At 34.6% G+C, this 11,764-nt stretch overlaps 1 protein-coding gene across 1 annotated transcript in view; it reads right to left on the bottom strand.

Moving 5' to 3' along the window:
- The window catches only part of Rbm13 (RNA-binding motif protein 13), a 279,868-nt gene that overhangs the window by 78,715 nt on the left and 189,389 nt on the right, over nt 1–11,764 (bottom strand). The gene's annotated exons all lie outside the window — the stretch shown is intronic.

The raw sequence follows: 11,764 nt of genomic DNA, 5'->3' as shown, positions 1-11,764 counted from the left end.
TAGAATTCTGAGATTTAAGATTATTAAAAACTAACATTCAAATCAGAAACTAGTCTTGTAGTGTTTTAAAAATCAGAAACTCTCATTTTTAATTAGACTTGAAAATGAACAGTGATAGTGCAAACTCTATACATTGACTAGATGTTATCAAACATAAGTATCTTCTGTTTGGAAAAGACAGTGTTATTTTTATTGTTTGCTTTCCAAATGGAAATTACCTTGAACACATACAAAGCCAAATATTATTTTAAGTCTTATTTATTTATTAGTCTTTGTCTGTAATTTTAATGACAGTTGATTCAGGTTAAGGTTAATAAGTTAGTTTGTATTTCCTCCTCCACTCTGAAAGCTAAGCATATCATAATGTGAAAGTGAATAAACTATATTACTGACAGATTTACGGTCCTCTCTAATGAGATTTTTTTGATTCTTTCAAAGCTTGAAGAAATTTGAGTAAATTTCATTGTATTAATTGATGAGCAAGAATTTGCTTTAAGAGAGGATTTGCACGAGTGGTATTAAATATATCACTGAGTGTTAGCTAATTTACAGTTGTGATCATGAATAAAAATAATAAATTATGAAAATAAACCAGCACAATAAAAAAAAAAGTGTGTTGTAAAATTAATTTAATGTATAAAAATATGAAAGTAATTGTACAGTTTTCAATTTAAGCCTTGAAATAATATGCTTATGGTCCTTCGGATAACCACACATTTGACTCTTTAAATAAAGGTATAGTGAGAGAGAAATTATAACATAAATCAATACAGATGATTATAGTTTAGCAGTTGCTGAATTTTAATAAAATATTTCCAGTTTAGATCATAACATCCATTTTTTTATAACTGCATAAGTATATATTGATTTTTAATATACTGGTAGACCAAAAATAAAAACTGTCTGTATGGTAAAATTCATTGCAAAAAATGCAAGAATGTGTGCTTGATAGAAAGAAATGAAAAGAAAATTTAAGCTACGAATAATAAGCCTATCCTAAATGCTCTTGCCAAAGTGGAAAGCACTGACTGTAAATATGTTTTGGCAATTTTTATTGAAATAAAAATAAAAATAAAATAGAGGAGTTCTGTCCTCTATGAGTTGGAACACCGCAATGTTCCCATAGCCCTGCAGGTCGTGGTACGTGACAATTTGTCTAACCATACAGCGCTGTTTAAGGATGTGCACCTAGTTGTGGAAAAATCTGTCACTAGGGGAAGCCTGTAGGGTTCTGTTCTCAGTCCCTTGCTGAGGAACCTGGTATTTGACAGATTTCTGGGATTGACATTCCCGGAAGGGGTCAAGGCCCAGGCTTTCGCTGATGACTGCCTCCTGTTAGTTGGTGGTAATTCACAACCACAGCTAGAAAACCAGGTGCAGGTGGCTTTGTCATCCGCAGAGGCCTGGATGGATATGCAAAATTTAAAGGTTTCTGTGCTCAAGATACAGTTTATGCTTCTCAAGGGTGCAGATAAATTATCGTACAGTCATAACCCCCATATTAAGTATAAAGGCTGTGTAATCAGCAAAGTTAGAGTTTATAAGTACCTACTTGTTTTGTTTGATGAGAAGTTGCTGTTTAACAACCACATTAGGCAATTAATGGTGGATGCCATTTCTGTCATGCACAAACGTAGGAGGATTGCTCGGAAGGATCATGGACTGTTGGGCCATCATTTGTACATGGTGTACAGAGGTGTCTATGAATATGACTTCTTATGCTGCATACATTTGGCTACATAGGTTGGAAAGAAATTTGAGCACTTATTCAAAATTTAAGAGGTGTCCAGTGCAGAGCCTTAATCGTATGCACTGGTGTTTTTAAAACAACCTCCTATGAGGTTACTACCATTTTGGGAAAGACTCTCCCAACTGATTTAGTGGTGAAAGTTTGGGCAGCCATATGGAAATTGCGAAGAGGCAAGGAGGCTGAGGTATTTGGGATGCGGTTTTGAACCAGGCCTGTACTGGAGCGGAACGGTAATCTCAATTCACCAGTTCTAAATTTCAAACAGTTGCCCATCTCCCGCCTGCGGAGGAGACTTTACAGCCACGCGATGGAAGCATGGCAGCAAGAATAGAACGCCATGACTAAGGGAAGCTCCTTTTTATAGATTTATACCATCTGAGGGATGGTATGCCTCTCCTTCGTTTTTAAGGGTAACAGGATCCCGAGTGCTCTCCAACCATATAAATTTAAACCAATATTTGTTTTGGCTCCATCTGGCAGCTGATGAGTTCTGTGGGGAGGTCCAGTCAAACAAACACATGATGTTCAACTGCCCAGCTCTTGGGGGGGGGGGGGGGACCAGAACTCAGGCCACCCTGGAACTTAGTGGTCAAGGGGAAAATTGGCTACTCACAAGCTGTGAGTCAATGTAGCGAAAACCATATTGTTGGACCGTGTGGAAGTTCCTTGATGTGGTTGCTTTGTTCAACCGACATCAGTAGTTTACCTAAGGGAAAAGGCTCCTACCGTGCTGCTGCAGGAAGCTAACTGAGAGAGATGGCTGGCTACCAGCCAGATTAAAGCTCCAAGTGATTTAATGGTGGACAGGTACTTGCTGGAATTCAGCGCTTAGGTGTGGCAGCTAATTGCTGTCTTTGATGAGATAAATTTAATTATTGATAGTCATATATGTTTTAGTAGTTGATGGGTTGCACCTATCCATTTTAGTGATATATGACAAATGGCAGTGGGACACGCAAGCGAGTGGTGTATGGTACCACGTGTATTCTGCTCTTGCTTTTAGGTTAGCTCTAGGAGTTAGTTTGGACACTGGTTGCTAAACTGTTTCATGGCTCAATAGCTGTTTGTGGCACAGACATTCAGTCTTATGCTTTAGGGCGACCGAATGGGGTGATGGAGAAATTCCAGACAAACCAAAAAGCCTATCGTAAGCTGACATATTATTATTATTATTTTCTTAACCTAGTTTTCCTATCAATTTTATTGAAGTCTCATGTAAAAATATTTTTAGTGTTAGAAAAACTTGAGGTTTATTGTATATGTAAATTTGTAAAATTCAAATATCAGAACAATCTTTGCTAGTTTATATTCTAACTTTGTAACTTTGAAAAAAGTTATCAAAGTACTCCATGACTTTCCCAGGTACCAGTCAAGCCATGATTACCAAATTAAGATTTAAACTTCAAAATTCAAAATAATCTGTGATGGCCCTTGGCCATTTATCAACTGCAAAGAAGAGGAAGCACTGTGAGTGAATTTTAGGTTTTCTAAAGTTACTTCATTGATCGGGATGTGCTGCTCCGCAAGGGCAGCCATGAGATAGGCAAGACTCTGTCCAAGGGTTGTCCCGAGGGCAGTATGATTGGGTCCTTTGTGTGGGTGGTGGAGTTCGATTCTCTTATGTGGCCGAGGTTGCCCAGCAGGTGTTGCATCATGGCTTATGCTGACGATGGGGTTCTACTGATCGAAGAATGCTTGTGGAGGGAGGTAGAACTCCAAGCCACTCAGGCTTGCAGCATACTCAAGCTTTGGGGTCATCAACATAAGATAATGTAGCCCAGAGAAGACCATGATGATGCTTCTCAAAGGCCGTTTGGCAGTGAGTTAGCGAGTCCGTGTTTCAATGGGAGGCCAGCATATGAAGTATGTTCAGATTCAAAAGTACCTTGGGGTGTTTCTAAATGAGGAAATGCAATTTAAGAAGCACCTTCAATATGTCATGTAGAAGGCCTGTAATGCCTCCTTTGGTATTCGACAGGTGTTCAATCCTGATTGTGTTCTTTACTTTAAGACCATGAGTATCCTTTATAAGGGCATCTGCGAAGCAATTATGCTATATGGGCCCCAATCTGTGTGGACAGGCTAAAATTCAAAAGCTATCGGGATATATTGTTAAGGGCTCATTGCCTAATATTGTTAACAGTAGCAGGTGGCTACAACATGATTTCATGGGAGGCAATCTTGGTGATTGCAGGCGTGAAACCAATAATTTGCTTGTGTCAGAGAGGCAGCAGTGTTATTGTGCCAAGAAGTTAGGTGAGTTAACTACTGAAAAAATTTGGGAAATTGAACAACATGGCAATGCTTTGTGGCAGGCTGATGGGATGAGGCAGAGGGCAGATGTTATACGCATGGTCTCTTTTCAAATGTTAGTTTGCCTCTTGAGTAAACCCAAACAAATATGTGACCAATATGTTTCTGGACATGGCGTTTTTAGGGACAGGCTGCAGGAGTTTGGCCTGGTGCACATAGTGTTTGCAATGTTGATAGTTGGATAACGTTCAGCATGTTTTGTGTGAATGCTCAAAGCACGAGTTGATGCGCATGGACACTATTTGCCAGCTCGATATTTTCAGGTTGGCGTTAGATCTCTGTGTTAATTTGCAAAATCAGGCCGAATGGGTCATACTGGAGAAACTGTATAAATTATTTGGCAAAAGAAAGGATTGCTGAGGAGGTCTAGGGTGCCACTTGGACTTTCTGTTTTGGTTGTGTTTTTTTTATCTTTGTTGTTCTTGTATTCTTTGTTATTGTGTGTTGAACTCAACTCTTTACCTTTCAGGTAGGTATTGGGTTTCAGTTCCTTTATTGTTATTTATTCTTTTGTGAGACTTAGTTTAGATGTGTTTTATTTCCTTTTCTTGAGAGTTCTTAATGATAATAGCACACCGATGGGAATATCACACATGGCAAGCTCATAAGGACTAGGTATGGAGGGGATGGCGTGGTGACCGAAACTGCCACATGGGAGGATGTCTTCCCCTATAGGGTCAGGCTTCCTTACTCTGTGAGGAAAATTTAAAAAAAGGTTTTTAAAAAGTAATCTTTAACAAAAAAACTTTTATATCTGGGGGTCTGTAATTTAAAAAAAAAATGTAGGCATTTCTTTTTAGCTCTTATATGTGAAGTATGGACTTTCAAAAAATCTTTGAAAGACATTTAAATTAAAAGCAAAAGAACAAAAAACATATATTTCAGTTTTAGGAGCTGGGGGTTGATTTTGAACATTTTTTGCATTATTTATGCTAGCGCTGCAGGTAAAATATTTTCTGTAATAAAGTTTTCTCTAAAATGCCTTCAAAAAAATAATAAATTGGCTTTTTCATGATATCCTCCAATATTTTTTCTGAGGTACCCCCATAATGAATTTTGAAAAAAAAATTAAATATGAATGCCCCATATAAAGAAATGTCAGTTCTGATATATAAGGGTTAAAGCAGTGCAACCTACATACATTCGCTCATACGTGCTTTTTTTGTTTACATCAGTGTTTCTCAACCTGGGAGTTGCAGAAATATGAAAGAGGAGTTGCAAAATTAACCTATAACTTCACACGTAAATAATAATGAAATCATTCTGTGAAAAAAAAATCATTTATTATTAACATTTTATTTACATTTACAAGTGCACTTCTAAAGAAAATAAATTAATTAGGTGGTTGTGTTTGTTTTTCATTTAAAAGTTTCTCTGTATGTGGATCTATGTTAGAAACACAAAAGCAAATTGTTTTCAAGTGTTAAAAGACAATTCCTATATTTAGTTTTCAGCCAAACCATAGACAATAAAATCCTTTTCACAGAGATAAGACAGCGCGAAAGGGATTAATATTTTCAATACTTCTGTAATTATTTTCCATATTCACTTCAATGAGCAAGCCAAAACAACATGTGTTTGGCATACTGCTGATTGATTTCATGCCGCGTGGAACGACTATAAATGCAGAAGCCTACTGCGAACTACGTAAGTTACGACGTGCCATTCAAAATCGGCGACGTGGGCGGCTGACCGATGGCGTCGTCCTGCTGCACGACAATGCACGTCCACATGTTACGGGTCCGACACGTGATTTACTGAGAACATTTGGATGAGAAATTTACGATCACCCACCATATAGTCCGGATTTAGCACCTTGTGTTTGGAAAATTGAAAGAAGTTTTGAGTGGTACCCAATTCGCGGGAGATGATGAACTTAAAAATGCTGTTAAATCAGTGGCTAAATGGACTAGCGGTAGAATAATACAACGAGGGTATATTAAAGCTGGTGTATCTCTTCGATAAATGTCTTAATTTATCTGGCGATTATATAGAAAGTAGTACATAAGGTATGTAGTTTAAGAGAAATAAAAATATTTTTTAAGTTTTCAGAATACTCGTAAATTATTTTACAATGAAACGGTCTTTACTTTAGAGATAACCTCTCGTAGATCCACGTGTACTGAATAGTCCACTCGGTAAAAAAGCACTTGCACAGACGGAAAGATTGAGAAACCTTGCACAGAATTGAATAACGTATTACAATTTGCTCAAGGGGTCGATACGTTGATTACTAATGACATACCAACAGTGTTACGAGTATTATGAAGAAATTTATTATCCGACCTGGCGAGAGACTGCAAAAGACCATGTAATGTGATGCAAGTATATAGAATTATAAGATTTCCACTGTCCCTACCAATGAAAATATATATATATATATATATATATATATATATATATATATATATATATATATATATATAATTAACAGAAGAGCTATTGTTTTTGATTCTAACTTCAGTTAGGGGTGACTTTGGAGTTATTATCGTTGCTTAGGGGCAGGAGAATAAGTTATTAGCTTTTAAGTTTATTTCCATCTCTTTTGAGCTATTGTTTTTTCTCTGTATTAAATTGGGATAATGTTAGGGGTAGCTTTATCTTCTGTTTTTGATGCTCTAAATTATTAGCTTTTAAGTTTATTTCCATCTATTTTGAGCTATTGTTTTTGATTTTAACTTCTGTTAGGGGTGGCTTTGGAGTTATTATCGTTGCTTAAGGGCAGGAGATCCTTTTTTGAGTGTATTTTGTTTTATTAATTATTTATTAATGTGTTTTTAAGATCCCCTTTTTAATATTTTTTTAAAAAATTTGATTTTTGTTTTAAAATTTGGCTTTAAATTTATAACGCATGTAAATTTTTGTTAGGTTAAATATCCTTAATGGTTAATTTTTATTTTCAGTGTTAAAGTTTTTTAATTTAAGTTATATTTTTTAGAACCAAAAAATGTTGTGCCAGCATTTGCGGTTATTCCTCAGGTTCAAGTTAATTTTTTTTAGAATTTATTCTTATTTTAATTTTAATATTTTGTATTTAGGTGAAATTTATATTATAAAAAAAATCAAATAGAAAAAAGACACAAAAATAATTTTTTCAAAAAAAAAAAACCTATCAGACTCAACTGAATTGAACGGTAAACAAGCTTATTGTAAATAAGAATAACCCAAAATCTGATTCTAGATACACTTTCCAGTACATCTACTTTGTTACGACTTATCTCAATTTATGAGAGTGACGGGCGATATGTACATAATTAAGAGCAAAATTCAAAAAAATAATTAAAAAAAATTACTATTAAATCCAAAATTCAAATTTAATCAAATTAAAAAATCAAAAAACAAAAATTAATGTAACCCATAATAACCTTTTTATAACTGCATCTTGACCTAACATAAATCTTTAAAAAGAAAAAGAAAATAAATTTTCATTACACTCAACGTCAGATATACAAGAAAAAAAAGTACAAAAAATCGTGGAAAATCATTTAAATTACAGGTTCCTCTAAAAAGATTTAAAAACCGCCAGATTTATTAAATTTCAATTATAAAAAATATACTACCTTAGAAAAAAATTACTAATTAAGAATTACAGGGTATCTAATCCTGGTTTAAATTCAAATTTACATAGAAAAAAAATTATCATATAAATTTCACCTAAATACAAAATATTAAAATTAAAATGTTATGTTCCAAATGTTCTCAGTAAATCACCTGTCGGACCCGTAACATGTGGACGTGCATTGTCGTGCAGCAGGACGACGCCATCGGTCAGCCGCCCACGTCGCCGATTTTGAATGGCACGCCGTAACTTACGTAGTTCGCAGTAGGCTTCTGCATTTATAGTCGTTCCACGCGGCATGAAATCAATCAGCAGTATGCCAAATCGATCTCAAAAGACTGTGGTCATCAGTTTACGTCGAAGTGGCTGTGGTTTGACTTTTTTCGGTCCGGTTGGTGATTGAGGATGACGCCATTCACTTGACTGCCGTTTTCTGTCCGACGCCATTCACTCTCTGCCGTTTACGTGTAATACGAAATCCATGTTTCATTGCCGGTAACAGTTGAATTGAGAAACTCATCACCTTTTTCTGTGCATCAAAAATTCCAATTCAGATCCCATTCGGGTTTTTTTTTGTTACGTTCCGTTAAGACGTGCACAAACCTTTCTGAAGCCTAAACGGTCACGAACAATGCGACCGATAACAGTTCTTGAAACATCAAGAAAAAGAAGTGCCAGGTCAGAAATCGTTGAGCGACTATCTTTTCTGATTTCATCATCGACGCGTTTCAACAAGTCCTCGGTGATTATTAAGAGCCTCCCCGAAGGTCCTTCATCGTGCACATTAATTCTGTTATTTCTAAACTTTTCGCACCATTTTCGGACGTTTCTTTCATTTATTACATTATCACCACACACAGCAACAAACTGCCTATGAATTTCAGCCGGCTTAACATTTTGATGGTTTGAAAAACGTATGACTCCATGTATTTCACAGTCGGCGGCAACATAGATTTTCCTATTCATTTTATAACGTAATAACTCACACGTAATCAAAGATACTACAACGCGACAACTTACAGACAACAATGCAGTTTGTACATTACTAGCGTGGCCATGAACGACACAGGTTCGCCAACCTTAAGGAGAGAAATTTCTCAGCGGTCTTTACTTTAGAGATATTACTCAAAGCTAAACCATCTAAGCTTCTGATTCGACTTAGAACAATATAAACTTGTCCTTTTGCAAATATTTTTTTAACCAAATCTACTACAGCTTTATTTAATGTTGTATATCGCAATTTGTGCACTGTTACAGCCCAACTTAAAATTAAACGTAGCATACGTCTTTCTGCATTTTCATATCCTTTAGTAGCTTGAAACGTTGTACTTACTGTGGTATCAGGTACACAACACCTTCATTTTTCATTTTTGTACCTCTTGTTTCGTCATCAAATTTTATTAACACAGTTTTTGGTAACACCCATTTCCAGTTGCTTCCTTTGGAGGGCAGGCCGTTTGAATTTCTTTATAATTCCAATATCGCCATTAACTAAACCATCATAAATTGATATATTACGCCTTAACACAGCGCTTAAACCCTGTGCAAATTATAAATTATGCAACAGGCGACCACAGTTATTGACATGTACCGGAATAACGTCCTCGACGGAAGTTTTCCCATATGTTGCAGCTTCTCATGATTCATCAGTAGCATTAATAATATAAACTCTATTTGTTTTTGATATCATATTAGTCATACTAAGATTATATTCATCAATTAATTTAATAGTTAAGAATATTCTTACAGCATTTCTATCTGCAAATTCGTCTGTTAAAGGTACCCTCCTTCTTTCGAAAAGTATTTTTAATTGGCCAGTCTAATCTTCGGAAAAACTCATGTTATTTAATAAATCAGCGAAGTCCATGCCAATTCTTTGTCTCATATTTATTGTTAGTTCACAAAATGAAAACGATGCCAGAAATTTATTTTTCCTTCACACAAAGGAGATTGAATAAAACACCAATGGACTTTGACTGGAGGCAGCTGCATTATATCTCCAAAAAGGAGCGCATTAACTCGCCGAATAACTTATCGTTATTAATCGGTCGCAGAAAATTATAAAATAATTATTAAAAAAAAAAAACATTCGAACAGACATCAAAATGTACTAAAAAGTAAGAAATAATTTTGTCCAGATACTTAATTAATTCCTTAGACACGTTTTTGAATCGGTGCCTTCTCTACAAAATTAATTTCTAGATATAATATAAATTTGTTCTGTAATACTATATATTAATACTTCATAAAAACCAATACCAATATTACATCACTGGAATTCATATTTATGTGCTGTGATATTGCTTTTCCGTTTTCGATTATTACGTCTTCATATATACGCCATATCTGGGTCCATTCAAACCACATAAGTATGATAATGTATTTTGGTACCTATTCAAAGAAATGTCTAAGGAATTAATTAAGTATTTGGATGAAAGTATTTCTTACTTTTTAGCGCATTTTGATGTCGGTTCCATTAAAAAAAAAAGAAGATAATTATGTCAAATTATTTTAGAAAGGCAGCATAGTACACGTGTGACAGATGTAAGTTGAGTACATATTTGTTTTTTCATTTATGAAAATTCATAATGTAACAAGTTGGGTATTTGCTCTACTATATTAACCTTAACAATGGAAAATTACATTTGATGTTAACAACAACATTAACTGTCTTTGTAACTAATCAAAGAGCCAATTAATCATCTAAAATACCAAATTAAAAAATACATATTGTCAGTAGAAGTTTAAGACCGATCGAAATAACTCATTTAGAGGAAAGAAATTGTTACCTGGTCTTTTATAAGTGGAAATAGTAAAGGAGGTTATAAAAAAATAAAATAAAAAAATAAAAATAAATCCGTAAGCGGGAAAGGTGGAGGGTTGATTTGCGGGGTTGAAAATGGGTGAAAAATTGTATTATTGCGATTTCCGGCTAAAGTTGACGTCCAAAAAAATTTTGGTTATTTAAGACAGAAAGGTATACTTACACCAAGTTTCGTCAAAATTAAATTATTTTTGCGGAAATAAAAATAAGACAAAAACGACTTTTCGCATTTTACTCGGAAATTTTGAGGTTATATTAAAAACTGACCTCTACAAAAGTTGTAGATTTTTGCATGATCTACAACTTTTATATTGGAAATGTTTTTTTCAACCCTTTAACCCCCCCAAATCACCCCTCTACCACCTCCGCTCACGCAGTTTTTATGCTTATTATAAGCCCCTTTACCATTTCCACTTATAAAAGTCCAAGTAACACTTTTTTTCTCTAAGTGTAATTTGGTTGGATTACTTCATTAGATATCACTGATAAAACAGTCTCTCAAATGATACTGTTGTTTCATTGGGAAAATTTTGATTGCTGTATTCAATTCAGTTTTACAAACACAATCAACGGTGTTTAAATCAATATTAATTAAATGCACAAGTTGTACACATATTTTGGATCAGGTTTTTTCTTCTACTAAAACAATAGTTAATTTCTGGTATTGTTCCAGTGAGAGGAGAGATACAAAGAGTATAACTTTTGTATTAAAGTAGGAAAATCGAAAAATATACATTTTTACTTTTTTGTACGAAGTAGAGGAAGTATTGTGAACGCGAAAAATTTCGGTTTTAAGATTTCAACGGAAGTATCCATTTTGACCATACTGAATCCATTTTGACTAGTTTCGGCGGGACTTCTTTACGTACGTACTTATGTATCTCTCATTACTCAAAAACGGTTAGTCGTAGGATGTTGAAATTTTGGATTTAGAACTGTTGTAACATCTAGATGTGCACCTCCCCTTTTGACTGTAAACGACTGAACTAAAAGTGTCCAAAAAAGTCCAAAATCCAAAAAAAATTAATTTTGGACTTTTTCTTAACTGCAGTAATAAGCCCTCATTGAGAGATTTCAATGATATATCACAAGTGGTACTTATTTTCATTGGTTCCAGAGCTATAGCCAAATAAAAATCTAATTAATAAAATATTTGGACTTGCAAGGGGAGGCACACCGGTTCGAATCAGACTTCATCTCCTATTTTAACCTCTTTTTTAATTTAAATATATTGATTTATTAATAATTATTAACCTCTGATTGTAAAAAAAAATTTACGATAAATAATAATTCAATAAAAAAAAATATCAGAGGTTAC

The sequence above is a fragment of the Lycorma delicatula genome, chromosome 1 (assembly GCF_047948215.1).
Source record: "Lycorma delicatula isolate Av1 chromosome 1, ASM4794821v1, whole genome shotgun sequence".
NCBI classification, from domain to species: Eukaryota; Metazoa; Arthropoda; class Insecta; order Hemiptera; family Fulgoridae; genus Lycorma; species Lycorma delicatula.
Note: the sequence above shows the minus strand (reverse complement) of the source record. Positions and strands in the feature narration are given on the sequence as shown.